This window comes from Triticum urartu, chromosome 2A (assembly GCF_056163025.1).
Source record: "Triticum urartu cultivar PI428250 chromosome 2A, HENAU_Tu73, whole genome shotgun sequence".
NCBI lineage: Eukaryota > Viridiplantae > Streptophyta > Magnoliopsida > Poales > Poaceae > Triticum > Triticum urartu.
Window position 1 is genome coordinate 675,758,677 of NC_141874.1, and position 14,076 is coordinate 675,772,752.

Genomic DNA, 14,076 nt, shown 5'->3' on the forward strand with positions numbered 1-14,076 from the left:
TTATGGTTTTCCCCTTTTATATTCCACACTAGTTAAATCACAGTAGACCAAATTTCAAAATTGGGTCAGTCGATTTTTCAGAGGTCGCCGGAGTTCGCCGGTGTGATCGAAGGGGCTCGGGTGGTTTTGGGGCCTCGCCGAACAAAGAAAACTCGACGCGGGTGGGGGTTGGGGCGGGGGTGGGGGTGGCGGAGGAACACAGGCAGTGGGGGCCGGTGGTCCGGCCAGCGGCCCATGCGGTGTTCTGTATGGGAAGAATCAGAGACGGGGAAGAATAAGGGTTAGGATACATAGGATCTTCATCCAAGCGCCTGAAATGGTCGAGAGACAGCTGGGAGTTGCATTCTTAATGCGCTCTGGTTCATCATGTGTGGGCACTGTGCAAGCAACATTTTATTATCCAAAATCTTCTTGCTCTTCTTTACCATGTTCCTCTTCTGTTCTTCTTTAATATGTACTCTCTCCGTTCCTAAATACAAGTCTTTGTATAGATTCCACCATGGACTACATATGGAGCAAAATGAGTGAATCTACACTCTAAAATGTATCTGGATACATTTGTATGTGATCCATAGTGGAAATCTCTACCAAGACTTATATTTTGGAACAGAGGGAGTATGATAGTAGTACAGTATGTTCCTTGTACTGAAGATGAGCAGGGACATTTGCAGTGTAGAGGTCTATACGGTCGGTTGTGATGGACACTTTGAGCCTCTTTGATTCGTAGGATCTTGTAAACATAGGAATAGGATTTGTAGTGGCCTGCCCGCTTGAACCCTATAAGAATAGCAAGGAAATGCGAGGAGCTGTGTCGCCTTTGAGAGTTACACTAATATTAACAGTACCGCACCTTCACTTGAAGAGAGCTGTTATCCAAAGCCTTTCTAGCCGTACTGGCAATACTAGCACATATATTCCAGCAAGTTCCACTTTGCTGATTTTACTCTGATGCCTAAGGTTTTCCCGTTATATCTACACTATGATCTGTGTATCTGCTTTGTGTCGCACTAGCAGCAGTCCACTCTTGAAGCTAAACACTTCAATGACTTACAAAATTGGCACCAAGGCATTGAGTGCCATTCTTGTTCAGAATATGATCCTAATGACTGTTCTAACCTCGAGGAGTCAAAGGCAGATGGCCTGTCCTGTTCACCCATCAAGGTGCCTGTTCTAATTTGGCAATGTTTTATTGATTGCGGGTATCTTGCATATGTTGTCTTGCATTTCTTCTACTTTGTTGTACCGCCATCTGCTTAGTTTACTCATCATATATGTCGAGATGCCATGCCCATCCATTATCAATACATATTCCATCTATCATCATACCATGTTTTTCCGCTCAAATGATGTTCTTGTGCATCAGACATCAAAAAGGAAGAGGGTGATTGCCGAACCTGAAGGAGCACTAGCAAAGTCCTTGAAAAACGTGGTGGTGCCGGAGAAATCAGACAGCACCCCACTTATATTGGTTGCACAACCAGTGACACAAAACGTAGGACCGACTCCAGTAGACTGTACCCATACTTCACTGGCCACACCACTAGCCCCACCACACAGGACCTGCACTCCAGCAAAAGGTATACCGATTTAATTTGCCATAGCACCAGCTGTACCATAGAAAAATCCCACTCCAGCAAAAAGTACAGCAAGTCCACCGGCCGAAGACCTATCCGAACTGCAGAGACGGCCAATTCCTGCAGATTGGAACCCCATTCCATTTATTCCCAGTTTAAAAGACAATGCTTTCAATGTTGTTAGGGACTACGTGCATATATTCCCATCATGGGAAGATTATTGTGAAGACAAACACCATTTTCACATCTTCCTGTCCAACTTACATGTAAGTGCTATTATTCATGGTTATTTTTTTCCTGTTTTCTGCTGATTGAACACATCAATGATTTACATTACATTGTTGTAACTAGGCGAGGGTCAATCTGGATAGTCATGACGAGCAAAGCTTGCTTGTGCTTTTCAAGGAAGCATTGCAGCATTATCGATGTTACCTGAGGAAATCACACTTTGATGGCAAGTCTATAAATGAATTTCCGGTGAAGTCTCGTGTGCTAAATTTAGAAGACATTGAATGGAAAAACCTTGTTATGCACTGGTCTCGTTCCCAGGATGAGGTACTGTCTATGAAATCACATGACAATTTGAAGTTCTACTTTTCCGCATGTGCCTTACGGATCTTTTTTGCAGGAAATCTGCTGGAAGAAGAATTACGGTTTGACAAGAACAACAGGATATTGCAAATATGCTGCCTGCTGCTTTGCTCTTGTTAGTACCTATTGTCTTGTATCACTGTACTTGCATACATACCTGGTTCATTATGTGACAGCAGTATGCATGATAGCTTGCTTATCAATTGTTCGGTCCAAATTATCTGATCTGTATGAATGGTTACATTAGTGTAGAATATATCCAATGCCAATGTTTTTTTAGCTCTGCATTGTTCTTGTAAGTACATGCTGTCCTTTATCAGTGTACTTATAATGACAGGTAGTTGTTCATGTACCATCACTCTGCAGCTTATTTTCCTTTGCCCTCCATTTTCTACACATCAGATCTATATTTACTCTTACCATAAGGTTGGTACTGAAGAAGTTTAGCTCTGCATTGCTCTTGGCTATACCTTTTGCCTGTATCGCTACACTTACATTAATAGCTACTTGGTTATGTAGAATCACTCTTCATCTTATCTTAAATATTCTCCATTTTTTCGTATATTATCACATCTATATTTACTCTTAACAAAATGTAGAATAAAGGCAATGCTTTGAAGAAGATTCTGTGGTAAACTTCTTGAATTGCCCCCCCCATCAGCATGGACAAGGCCTTTATAGAGCCTGTCTTCACCAATAATGTAAGTTTATCCATCTCAAGCCTTCAAACTTTATTGTATATATTTGGTTAGGCATGACTGCAACAGCTGTTTATTTTTGGTGTTTGCATCAAATTGCTTGTTTAAAGTTTATTACGTAGTTCATAAACAAAAGTTTGTCCTTTCTCAGTTTAAGTTTCCAGTTGTACAACCAAGTTCCTTCTTCATACCATGTAAATTAAACTATACAGAGCAAGTGATCTTCTTTTGCACCGCATGTATGCTTCTGTTCTTCATCCGTAATCCAGTGGTGTGGTGAACCTACCCACTACAGCACAATGTCATATTATGCAATGTCTTAACTATGAACAATGTCATATCATTCTACTATTATTTAAACCGTCTCTTTATTTGCCAATCTGAAATGGTATAATTTGACAGCACACTAACCATTGATACTTATGAGTTCTCGATCTGTAATCCAGTGGTGTCGTGAAGCTGCCAACTCCTTCACAATGTCATTTCCTGCCATGTCTTGACCTGAACAATACCATATTGTGTTAATGCAATTTTAAACTGTGTCACTTTATTCTCCAGTAAGAAATGTGATGAATTGTCAGCACAAATACTTTTATGTGCAAAACCTGTCATCTGTCTGCTTGTTTATCTTTTAGAGTGAGGAAGATATAAGTGTTGAACAAGCGCAGTCTCATCATCTTGCTCAGCTGCTTGCGCTGCAGCTCCCCAGCAGGGCTAACCTTTCTTGAACTCTATTGAAGTGTTGTCGGTTTTGTATATTATTTTGTCGGCGTGTCTATTTGCACTGCTGGTGATCTTTGATGCCCAATGTATGTAATCTGCTGTCTGCTTGTGCTTTATTATCATAGTGGCGAACTTTGATGCCCAGTGGATGTAATATGCTGTAATTTCTTTATTGTATAGTCTAGGTTTTTTCTTATTCACGATGCTACAGTTATTTTACTGTATATATATCCTGTCTTCGCAATAAACTGACCAAACCGTAAAATTACGGTACATAATCGGGCCGTCATGCAATCACGATGTAGGTTGGGCCTGAAACGTGCCGAACAGCTCATGGGCCGGCAGCAGCCCGAAATGAACCACGTCCCATGATTGTGTGAATCAAATCATGGGCTTTTAATAGGCCAAAATTGTCTCAGTCCTTGTTTGGCCCAATCAGATATCGGGTGCGAGCAGGCGGGATGCTAACCGGGCCGTAGTTAGGCCCAACTATATGACGGGCTTTTAACAGGCCGAAATTAATATAGGGCCGAAATGTTAAACGGGCCCTTAACAGGCCAAAACTAATATCAGGCCGAATTACTAAGTGGGCCTTTAGCAAGTGGGCCCAAAAGCATTGTGTCCAGTTGACGGGCTGAATCTGATATGGGCCATAATTGAGCCCAAAGCCTCTTAAAGGGCCAAACCTGATCTGGGCTGTAATTTGGCCCAGAACGTGGTAGGCTTTTAACGGGCCGGATCTCATATGGGCCACTGTTAGGCCCGGAGCGTGGCAGACCATTAATGGACCGGATCAAATATGGGCTGGCATTTGGCCCAAAACATGAAAGCCAGTTAATGGGCCGGCCTACTAGAGTCCTCAAAATCTTGTGGGCCTATAGCTAGGCCGGCCCATTAATGTCGGCGAAATCTCGTGGGCCTTTAGCTGGGCCGGCCCATTATGATCCGCAAGAATCTTGTGGGCCTTTACCTGGGCCGACCCATTATGCCACACAAAAATCTTGTGGGCCTTTACCTGGGCCGACCCATTATGGCCCGCAAAATCTTGTGGGCCTTTAGCTAGGCCAGCCCATTATGGTCCGCAAAATCTCGTGGGCCTTTACCTGGGTCGGCCCATTATGGTCCGCAAAATATTGTGGGCCTTCAGTTGGGCCGGCCCATTTAAACTTGATGGGCCGGTCCACATGTCAACATATCATAGGCGCGTCTCGCTCATTGGATGAGTGACACCCATGCCAACGCGGACCTGACATGTGTCTCCTCCAGCCAATGATGATTTTACACGTGGAAAATCCCCATTGGTCGGGGCTGTTAACGGGTTATCGGATCCAAAACCCAACCCGGTAGCTTAACGGCGTTCCGTTACAGTGGATGCCACGTGTCGGTCACCCTTGATGAAAGCACTTCTGTGACACGCGATTTATCGTCATGGTAGTGGACACTTCCGTGATGATAATTTTGGTAATGTCATGGAACACTTCTAGGACAGCACAGGTATGACTATCTTGATTTTGTCATAAATTTGTCATGGATGTAAATGCATGACAAAAAACGCGACCTACTGTGACAAACACGTATCATCACAGAAGTGTATTTTTTTTGTAGTGAAAGCTGAGACCTTACAGGAGCCTCTCGGGAGCCTCACCAACCGCGCCAACGACAACAGCTACAAGGTACCAGTAATTTCTCAGGAGCAAGCTTACGCTAACCATGGGTCAGAGGAGGATCAGGTGACGGTAGCGGATGGCGGCCCCCTCCCTTCCGCCAGGAGGAGCGCATTGGGGGCTGCAGGAGAGGGGCCGGGAGCAAGGCCCCTCCCCGCACCGCTCGGAGCAAGGCGTCCCCCGGAGGTTGGCCCTCTGCCGGGGAGGTGCTGCAAAGCCTTCCCCCGGCAGAGGACCCGTGGTCGCCGAGGGCGCCGCTGGCATCCCCTGTGCCCCTTGGTGATGTCCTGGTTTCCGGACGCCCCCAATGGTGGTCGAGGGTGGTGCAAGGCGGGGCCCTCGTCTGGCGATATGAAGTAAGGCTCGCGCCTGTGAAGGTCTCCTCCCGTGACACTCTCACGTAATAATGAGTGGGGCTGTACACGCCCCGGAGTCTCAGGAGTGCCGCCCTCGGGCCTCGGGGGCTCCCGCCCACGTCCTAGTGGCAACACTTAGCTCCACGCTGGTGAGAAGACAATAAGACTAGACTAGGCGACGGACGCGGCCATTTCCTTTTTAACCTATTTTCTGTAGCCCTGCTTTCTGGCCTTGGATTTAAGTTTGAAGTTGAATTTTCATTGGAATACGCGGGGGGTATCTTTTTTTGTTCGTGTGATTTCTTGCAACCTGGTTCTTCACCTTAATTTGGCAGTCGTACCTGTTGCCTCCCTTCGTGAGCTCCTCGCGAGCGGGGGCTGGATGAGGCACACGCGGGCCATGCGCACATCTTGCCACGGCTGGTGCTTGCTCCTCGCGAGGCCCACTCGGGCGGATCGTAAAAAGGTCACGGCCTCACGAGCCAGCTTGGAACTCGTCCTGACTAAGGTAAATCATAGAGGTAAGTTAACGACAGGACTCGCGGGTCCGCGAAAATACATCTCCAGCTCGGACCAAAGAATAGAATCAATAATATGTTTGCACGAGGGGCTTCCCCTCCCAAAATGCTCTCACAACTTCCAGGGCCGCGCCCGAGCTTTTGCATGCAGGATAAACATTAGGGAAGCACGGGTTCAATCGGACATGCCGCTCACTGTGTCCCCTAGGTCGCCTTCAGATGCATTGCTGGTGTCGCTATCGCCGTCACTAGCGTCATCATCACCGTCGCCGGCGCCGCCCTCGCCGTCGTTGACCACATCGCCTTCATCCGCCGCGACCACCACCGCATCATCATCAGAGGCTAAGGCCCTGACCAGCGTGTCCACGTTGTATTCCACCCATCGCGCCAGGTCACCCCGGATGGCCGCGGGTACGGGAGCAATGGCGGCATCAAAATCGAAGTCCGGGTAGGTGTTCTGGAGATGGCTGAAGACGCGGGAGAATGTGCGCCCGAGCAGGCCGCGGCTCCTCTCTTCAACATGCTGGCGAACCCTCTCAGAACGATTCTCCAAGCGCGTCACCACGTCAGTGAAGAAGCGGAGGTGACTGGCATAGTCGTTCACATCGGGATTGCTACCTGTTGAGCATTGCGTTGGATTTCCCCGAAGAGGAGAGGATGATGCAGCAAAGTAGCGTCAGTATTTCCCTCAGTTTTTGAGAACTAAGGTATCAATCCAGTAGGAGGCCACGCGCGAGTCCCTCGTACCTACACAAAACAAATAGCTCAACGCAACCAACGCGATTAGGGGTTGTCAATCCCTTCACGATCACTTACAGGAGTGAGATTTGATAGAGATGATAGATAATATTTTTGGTATTTTTGGTATAAAGATGCAAGATAAAATAAATGGCAAAGTAAAAAAGCAAAGCAATAATAAAGTGATTGGAGATTGATATGATTAGAATAGACCCGGGGGCCATAGATTTCACTAGTGGCGTCTCTCAAGAGCAAAAGTATTTTACGGTGGGTGAAAAAATTACTTTTGAGCAATTGACAGAATTGAGCATAGTTATGAGAATATCTAGGTATGATCATGTATATAGGCATCACGTCCGGGACAAGTAGACCGACTCCTGCCTGCATCTACTACTATTACTCCACTCATCGACCGCTATCCAGCATGCATCTAGAATATTAAGTTCAAGAAAACAGAGTAACGCCTTAAGCAAGATGACATGATGTAGAGGCATAAATTCATGCAATATGATAAAAAACCCATCTTGTTATCCTCGATGGCAACAATATAATACGTGCCTTGCTACCCCTACTGTCACTGGGAAAGGACACCGCAAGATTGAACCCAAAGCTAAGCACTTCTCCCGTTGCAAGAAAAACCAATCTAGTAGGCCAAACCGAACTGATAATTCAAAGAGACTTGCAAAGATAACCAATCATACACAAAAGAATTCAGAGAAGATTCAAATATTGTTCATAGATAAACTTGATCATAAACCCACAATTCATCGGTATCAACAAACACACCACAAAAAGAAGATTACATCGAATAGATCTCCACGAGAGAGGGGGAGAACATTGTATTGAGATCCAAAAAGAGAGAAGAAGCCATCTAGCTACTAACTATGGACCCAAAGGTCTAAGGTAAACTACTCACACTTCATCGGAGGGGCTATGGTGATGATCTAGAAGCCATTCGTGGTGGATTCCCCTTCCGGCGGAGCTCCGGAACAGGCCCCAAGATGGGGTCTCGTGGGTACAGAAGGTGCGGTGGTGGAATTAGGATTTTTGGCTCCATATCTGATCGTTTGGGGGTACGTAGGTATATATAGGAGGAAGGAGTACGTCGGTGGAGCTTCGAGGGGCCCACGAGGTAGGGGGCGCGCCCTAGGGGGGCGTGCCCTCCACCCTCGTGACCGCCTCGTGGATTTTTTGACGGAGGGTCCAAGTCTCCTGGATCATATCTGATGAGAAAATCACGTTCCCGAAGGTTTCATTCCATTTGGACTCCGTTTGATATTCCGTTTCTTCGAAACACTGAAATAGGCAAAAAAAACAGCAATTCTGGGCTGGGCCTCCGGTTAATAGGTTAGTCCCAAAAATAATATAAAAGTGGAAAATAAAGCCCAATATGGTCCAAAACAGTAGATAATGTAGCATGGAGCAATCAAAAATTATAAATACATTGGAGACATATCAGGCATCCCCAAGCTTAATACTTGCTCGTCCTCGAGTAGGTAAATGATAAAAAAGAATTTTTGATGCGGAGTGCTACTTGGCATAATTTCAATGTAATTATTTTTAATTGTGGTATGAATATTCAGATCCAAAAGATTCAAGACAAAAGTTCATATTGACATAAAAATAATAATACTTCAAGCATACTAACTAAGCAATTATGTCCTCTCAAAATAACATGGCCAAAGAAAGCTCATCCCTACAAAATCATATAGTTTAGTCATGCTCCATTTTCATCACACAAGAATGCTCTCATCATGCACAACCCCGATGAGAAGCCAAGCAATTGTTTCATACTTTAATAATCTCAAACCTATAAACTTTCACGCAATAGACGAGCACGAGCCATGGACATAGCACTATGGGTGGAATAGAATATGATGATGGGGGTTATGTGGAGAAGACAAAAAGGAGAAGATCTCACATCAACGAGGCTAATCAATGGGCTATGGAGATGCCCATCGATTGATGTTAATGCAAGGAGTAGGGATTGCCATGTAACGGATGCACTAGAGCTATAAATGTATGAAAGCTCAACAAAAGAAACTAAGTGGGTGTGCATCCAAGTTGCTTGCTCACGAAGACCTAGGGCATTTGAGGAAGCCCATCGTTGGAATATACAAGCCAAGTTCTATAATGAAAAATTCCCATTAGTATATGAAAATGACAAAATAAGAGACTCTCTATCATGAAGATTACGGTGCTACTTTGAAGCACAAGTGTGGCAAAGGATAATAGCATTGTCCCTTCTCTCTTTTTCTTTTTTTTCTTTTTTTTATTTGGGCTTCTTTGGCCTCTTTTTTATTTTTTTAGTTAACCTCACATGGGACAATGCTCTAGAAAATGATGATCATCACACTTCTATTTATTTACACCTCAATGATTACAACTTGATACTAGAACAAAGTATGACTCTATATGAATGCCTCCGGCGGTGTTCCGGGATATGCAATGAATCAAGAGTGACATGTATGAACGAATTATGAACGGTGGCTTTGCCACAAATACTATGTCAACTACATGATCATGCTAGCAATATGACAATGATGAATGTGTCATGGTAAATGGAATGGTGGAAAGTTGCATGGTAATATATCTCGGAATGGCTATGGAAATGCCATAATAGGTAGGTATGGTGGCTGTTTTGAGGAAGATATTAGGAGGTTTATGTGTGAAATAGCGTATCATATCACGGGGTTTGGATGCACTGGTGAAGTTTGCACCAACTCTCGATGTGAGAAAGGGCAATGCACGGTACCGAAGAGGCTAGCAATGATGGAAGGGTGAGAGTGCGTATAATCCATGGACTCAACATTAGTCATAAAGAACTCACGTACTTATTGCAAAAATCTACAAGCCATCAAAAACTAAAGCACTACGCGCATGCTCCTAGGGGGATAGATTGGTAGGAAAAGACCATCGCTCGTCCCCGACCGCCACTCATAAGGAAGACAATCAAAGAACACCTCATGTTTCAAATTTGTTACATAACGTTTACCATACGTGCATGCTACGGGACTTGCAAGCTTCAACACACGCATTCTTGAAATTCACAACTACTCAACTAGCATTACTTTGATATTATCACCTCCATATCTCAAAACAATTATCAAGCATCAAACTTCTCTTAGTATTCAACACACTCCTAAGAAAGTTTTACTATTTTTGTATACCTAGCATATTAGAATTATTAAGCAAATTACCATGCTATTTAAGACTCTCAAAATAATCTAAGTGAAGCATGAGGGATCAATAGTTTCTATAAAACAAATCCACCACCGTGCTCTAAAAGATATAAGTGAAGCACTAGAGCAAAACTATAAAGCTCAAAAGATATAAGTGAAGCACATAGAGTATTCTAACAAATTCCAATTAATGTATGGCTCTCTCAAAAGGTGAGTACAGCAAGGATTCTTGTGGTAAACTAAAAAGCAAAGACTCAAATCATACAAGACTCTCCAAGCAAAACACATATCATGTGGTGAATAAAAATATAGCTCCAAGTAAAGTTACCGATGGAAGTAGACGAAAGAGGGGATGCCTTCCATGGCATCCCCAAGCTTTTGACTTTTTGGTGTCCTTGGATTATCTTGGTGGTGCCATAGGCATCCCCAATATTAGGCTCTTGCCACTCCTTGTTCCATAATCCATCAAAAGATTTCACCCAAAACTTGAAAACTTCACAACACAAAACTCAACAGAAATCTCGTAAGCTCCGTTAGCGAAAGAAAACAAAAGACCACTTCAAGGTACTGTAGTGAACTCATTATTTATTTATATTGGTTTTAAACCTACTGTATTCCAACTTATCTATGGATTATAAACTATTTTACTAGCCATAGATTCATCAAAATAAGCAAACAACACACGAAAAACAGAATCTGTCAAAAACAGAACAGTCTGTAGTAATCTGTGACTAACGCAAACTTCTGGAACTCCAAAAAATCAGCCAAAATAGGAAGACCTAGGCAATTTGTTTATTGATCAGCAGAAATTGTAATCACTATTTTATCACGTTCTGGTGATTTTTAATATTTTTTTCGTGAACCAAAAGTTTCTGGAAATTACAGCAAGATCAAATAACTATCATCCAAGAAGATCCTATAGGTTTTACTTGGCACAAACACTAATGAAAAGATAAACCACATCTAAACAGAAGGTAGATGGATTATTTATTCGTAACTAGAAACAAAAACTAAAAATAAAATTGGGTTGCCTCCCAACAAGCCCTATCGTTGAACGCCCCTAGCTAGGCATAAAAGCAAGGATAGATCTAGGTATTGCCATCTTTGGTAGGCAATTCTTCAATGAGACATCTACCTTCCTTAGGAATTTCTTTCTTTCTAGTAATTATCAAACTTTTAGGCACAAGATCGAAAAATTCATTTGTAGCAAATGGTTCCTTAATGAAAGCAAAAAGATTGGGATGAATACTTATAGATTTAAGATCCACGGTTTCCTTACTAGAGGATTCACCCTTATTTTTAGGAACATACATAAGCTTGGCATTTTTAGTAGGAGGACTTGGAGTATTCTTTACGGAAGAAAAAGCGGTTCCCAATTTGGTATTGATACCCTCAAGTTTATCGATTATAGTGGAATCTTGATTTATTTTCTCATTAATTATGGGTTCCTTCTCCTTAATATTTTCAATGTTACTCCTACCTTAGATCCATATTGGGTAATTTGATTGTGGATCTTTTTATCTAGATTTTTAATTAACTCAATGGTAGCAACTTTATTTTCAATAATTTCAAGTCTTTGCATTACATGCTCCAAAGTTAACATAGTTCCATTAACCAAAAGGGGTGGTGAGTCAAATAAATCTATCAAAGCATTATAAGAATCAAAAGTATGGCTACCCAAGAAATTCCCTCCGGTAATGGTATCGAGGATATATCTATACCAAGGATTAGCACCTACATAAAAATTGCGGAGAAGAATTGAAGTAGATTGCTTTCTGCTAGATCTATTTTGAGCATTGCAAATTCTATACCAAGCATATTTTAGATTTTCCCCCTCCCTTTGTTTAAAATTTAGAACTTGATTCTCCTGAGACAAGAGAGAAGATATAAGACCAGCCATAACGACAAGGCAAGCAAGAAAACGGCAAATGGAAAAGAGAGGGCGAATAAAACGGCAAGGGTGAAGTGGGGGAGAGGAAAACGAGAGGCAAATGGCTGATAATGTAATGCGAGAGATAAGGAATTGTGATGGGTACTTGGTATGTTGACTTTTGCGTAGACCTCCCCGGCAACGGCGCCAGAAATTCTTCTTGCTACCTCTTGAGCACTGCGTTGGATTTCCCCGAAGAGGAGAGGATGATGCAGCAAAGTAGTGTAAGTATTTCCCTCAGTCTTTGAGAACCAAGGTATCAGTCCAGTAGGAGGCCACGTGCGAGTCCCTCGTACCTACACAAAACAAATAGCTTAACGCAACCAACGCGATTAGGGGTTTTCAATCCCTTCACGGTCACTTACGGGAGTGAGATCTGATAGAGATGATAGATAATATTTTTGGTATTTTTGGTATAAAGATGCAAGGTAAAATAAAAGGCAAAGTAAAAAAGGAAAGAAATAATAAAGTGATTGGAGATTGATATGATGAGAAGAGACCCAGGGGCCATAGATTTCACTAGTGGCTTCTCTCAAGAGCATAATTATTTTACGGCGGGTGAACAAATTACTGTTGAGCAATTGACAGAATTGAGCATAGTTATGAGAATATCTAGGTATGATCATGTATATAGGCATCACGTCCGAGACAAGTAGATCGACTCCTGCCTGCATCTACTACTATTACTCCACTCATCGACCGCTATCCAGCATGCATATAGAGTATTAAGTTCAAGAAAACAGAGTAACGCCTTAAGCAAGATAACATGATGTAGAGGGATAAATTCACACAATATGATAAAAAGCCCATCTTGTTATCCTCGATGGCAACAATACAATACGTGCCTTGCTGCCCCTACCGTCACTGGGAAAGGACACCGCAAGATTGAACCCAAAGCTAAGCACTTCTCCCATTGCAAGAAAAAACAATCTAGTAGGCCAAACCAAATTGATAATTCGAAGAGACTTGCAAAGATAACCAATCATACATAAAAGAATGCAGAGAAGATTCAAATATTGTTCATAGATAAACTTGATCATAAACCCACAATTCATCGGTCTCAACAAACACACCGCAAAAAGAAGATTACATCGAATAGATCTCCACGAGAGAGGGGGAGAACATTGTATTGAGATCCAAAAAGAGAGAAGAAGCCATCTAGCTATTAACTATGGACCCGGAGGTCTAAGGTAAACTACTCACACTTCATCGGAGGGGCCATGGTGATGATGTAGAAGCCCTCCGTGGTGGATTCCCCTTCCGGCGGAGCTCCGAAACAGCCCCAAGATGGGGTCTCGTGGGTACAGAAGGTTGCGGCGGTGGAACTAGGTTTTTGGCTCTGTATCTGATCGTTTGGGGGTACGTAGGTATATATAGGAGGAAGGAGTACGTCGGTGGAGCTTTGAGGGGCCCACGGGGCAGGGGCGCGCCCTCGGGGGGGGGGGGGGGGGGGGCTCCACCCTCATGACCGCCTCGTGGCTTTCTTGACGGAGGGTCCAAGTTTCCTGGATCATATTTGATGAGAAAATCACGTTCCCGAAGGTTTCATTCCGTTTGGGCTCCATTTGATATTTCGTTTCTTCGAAACACTAAAATAGGCAAAAAAACGGCAATTCTGGGCTGGGCCTCCGGTTAATAGGTTAGTCCCAAAAATAATATAGAAGTGGGAAATAAAGCCCAATATGGTCCAAAACAGTAGATAATGTAGCATGGAGCAATCAAAAAATATAGATACGTTGGAGACGTATCAGGGATGAGGAGCCTTTTCGTCGCAGATGAAGCCCAGCGCTGTGTTGGCCTTGTTCCTGAGGTCTTGGAGCATGGGAGAATGCACACGCTCTAGCGTCCGCCGTTAAAGCATTTCCTCCCTACTCTGCTGCGCGATGGATTCGGCATTGGCGACTCACTACTGAAGAGAAAGCAGCTTGGCGCGGGCGGAGGCCATCTCAGCCTGCGTCGAGATCAGGGAGGCCGCGGTAGCTTTCTCGCATTGCTCCACCTCAGCCAACTCTATCCTAAGGGTAGTAGTCCGGCCCATGGCTTTGGCCTTCACAAGCTCCAGCTTTAGGTCGTACCTGCCGACAAGGTCCGTGCACGCCCTG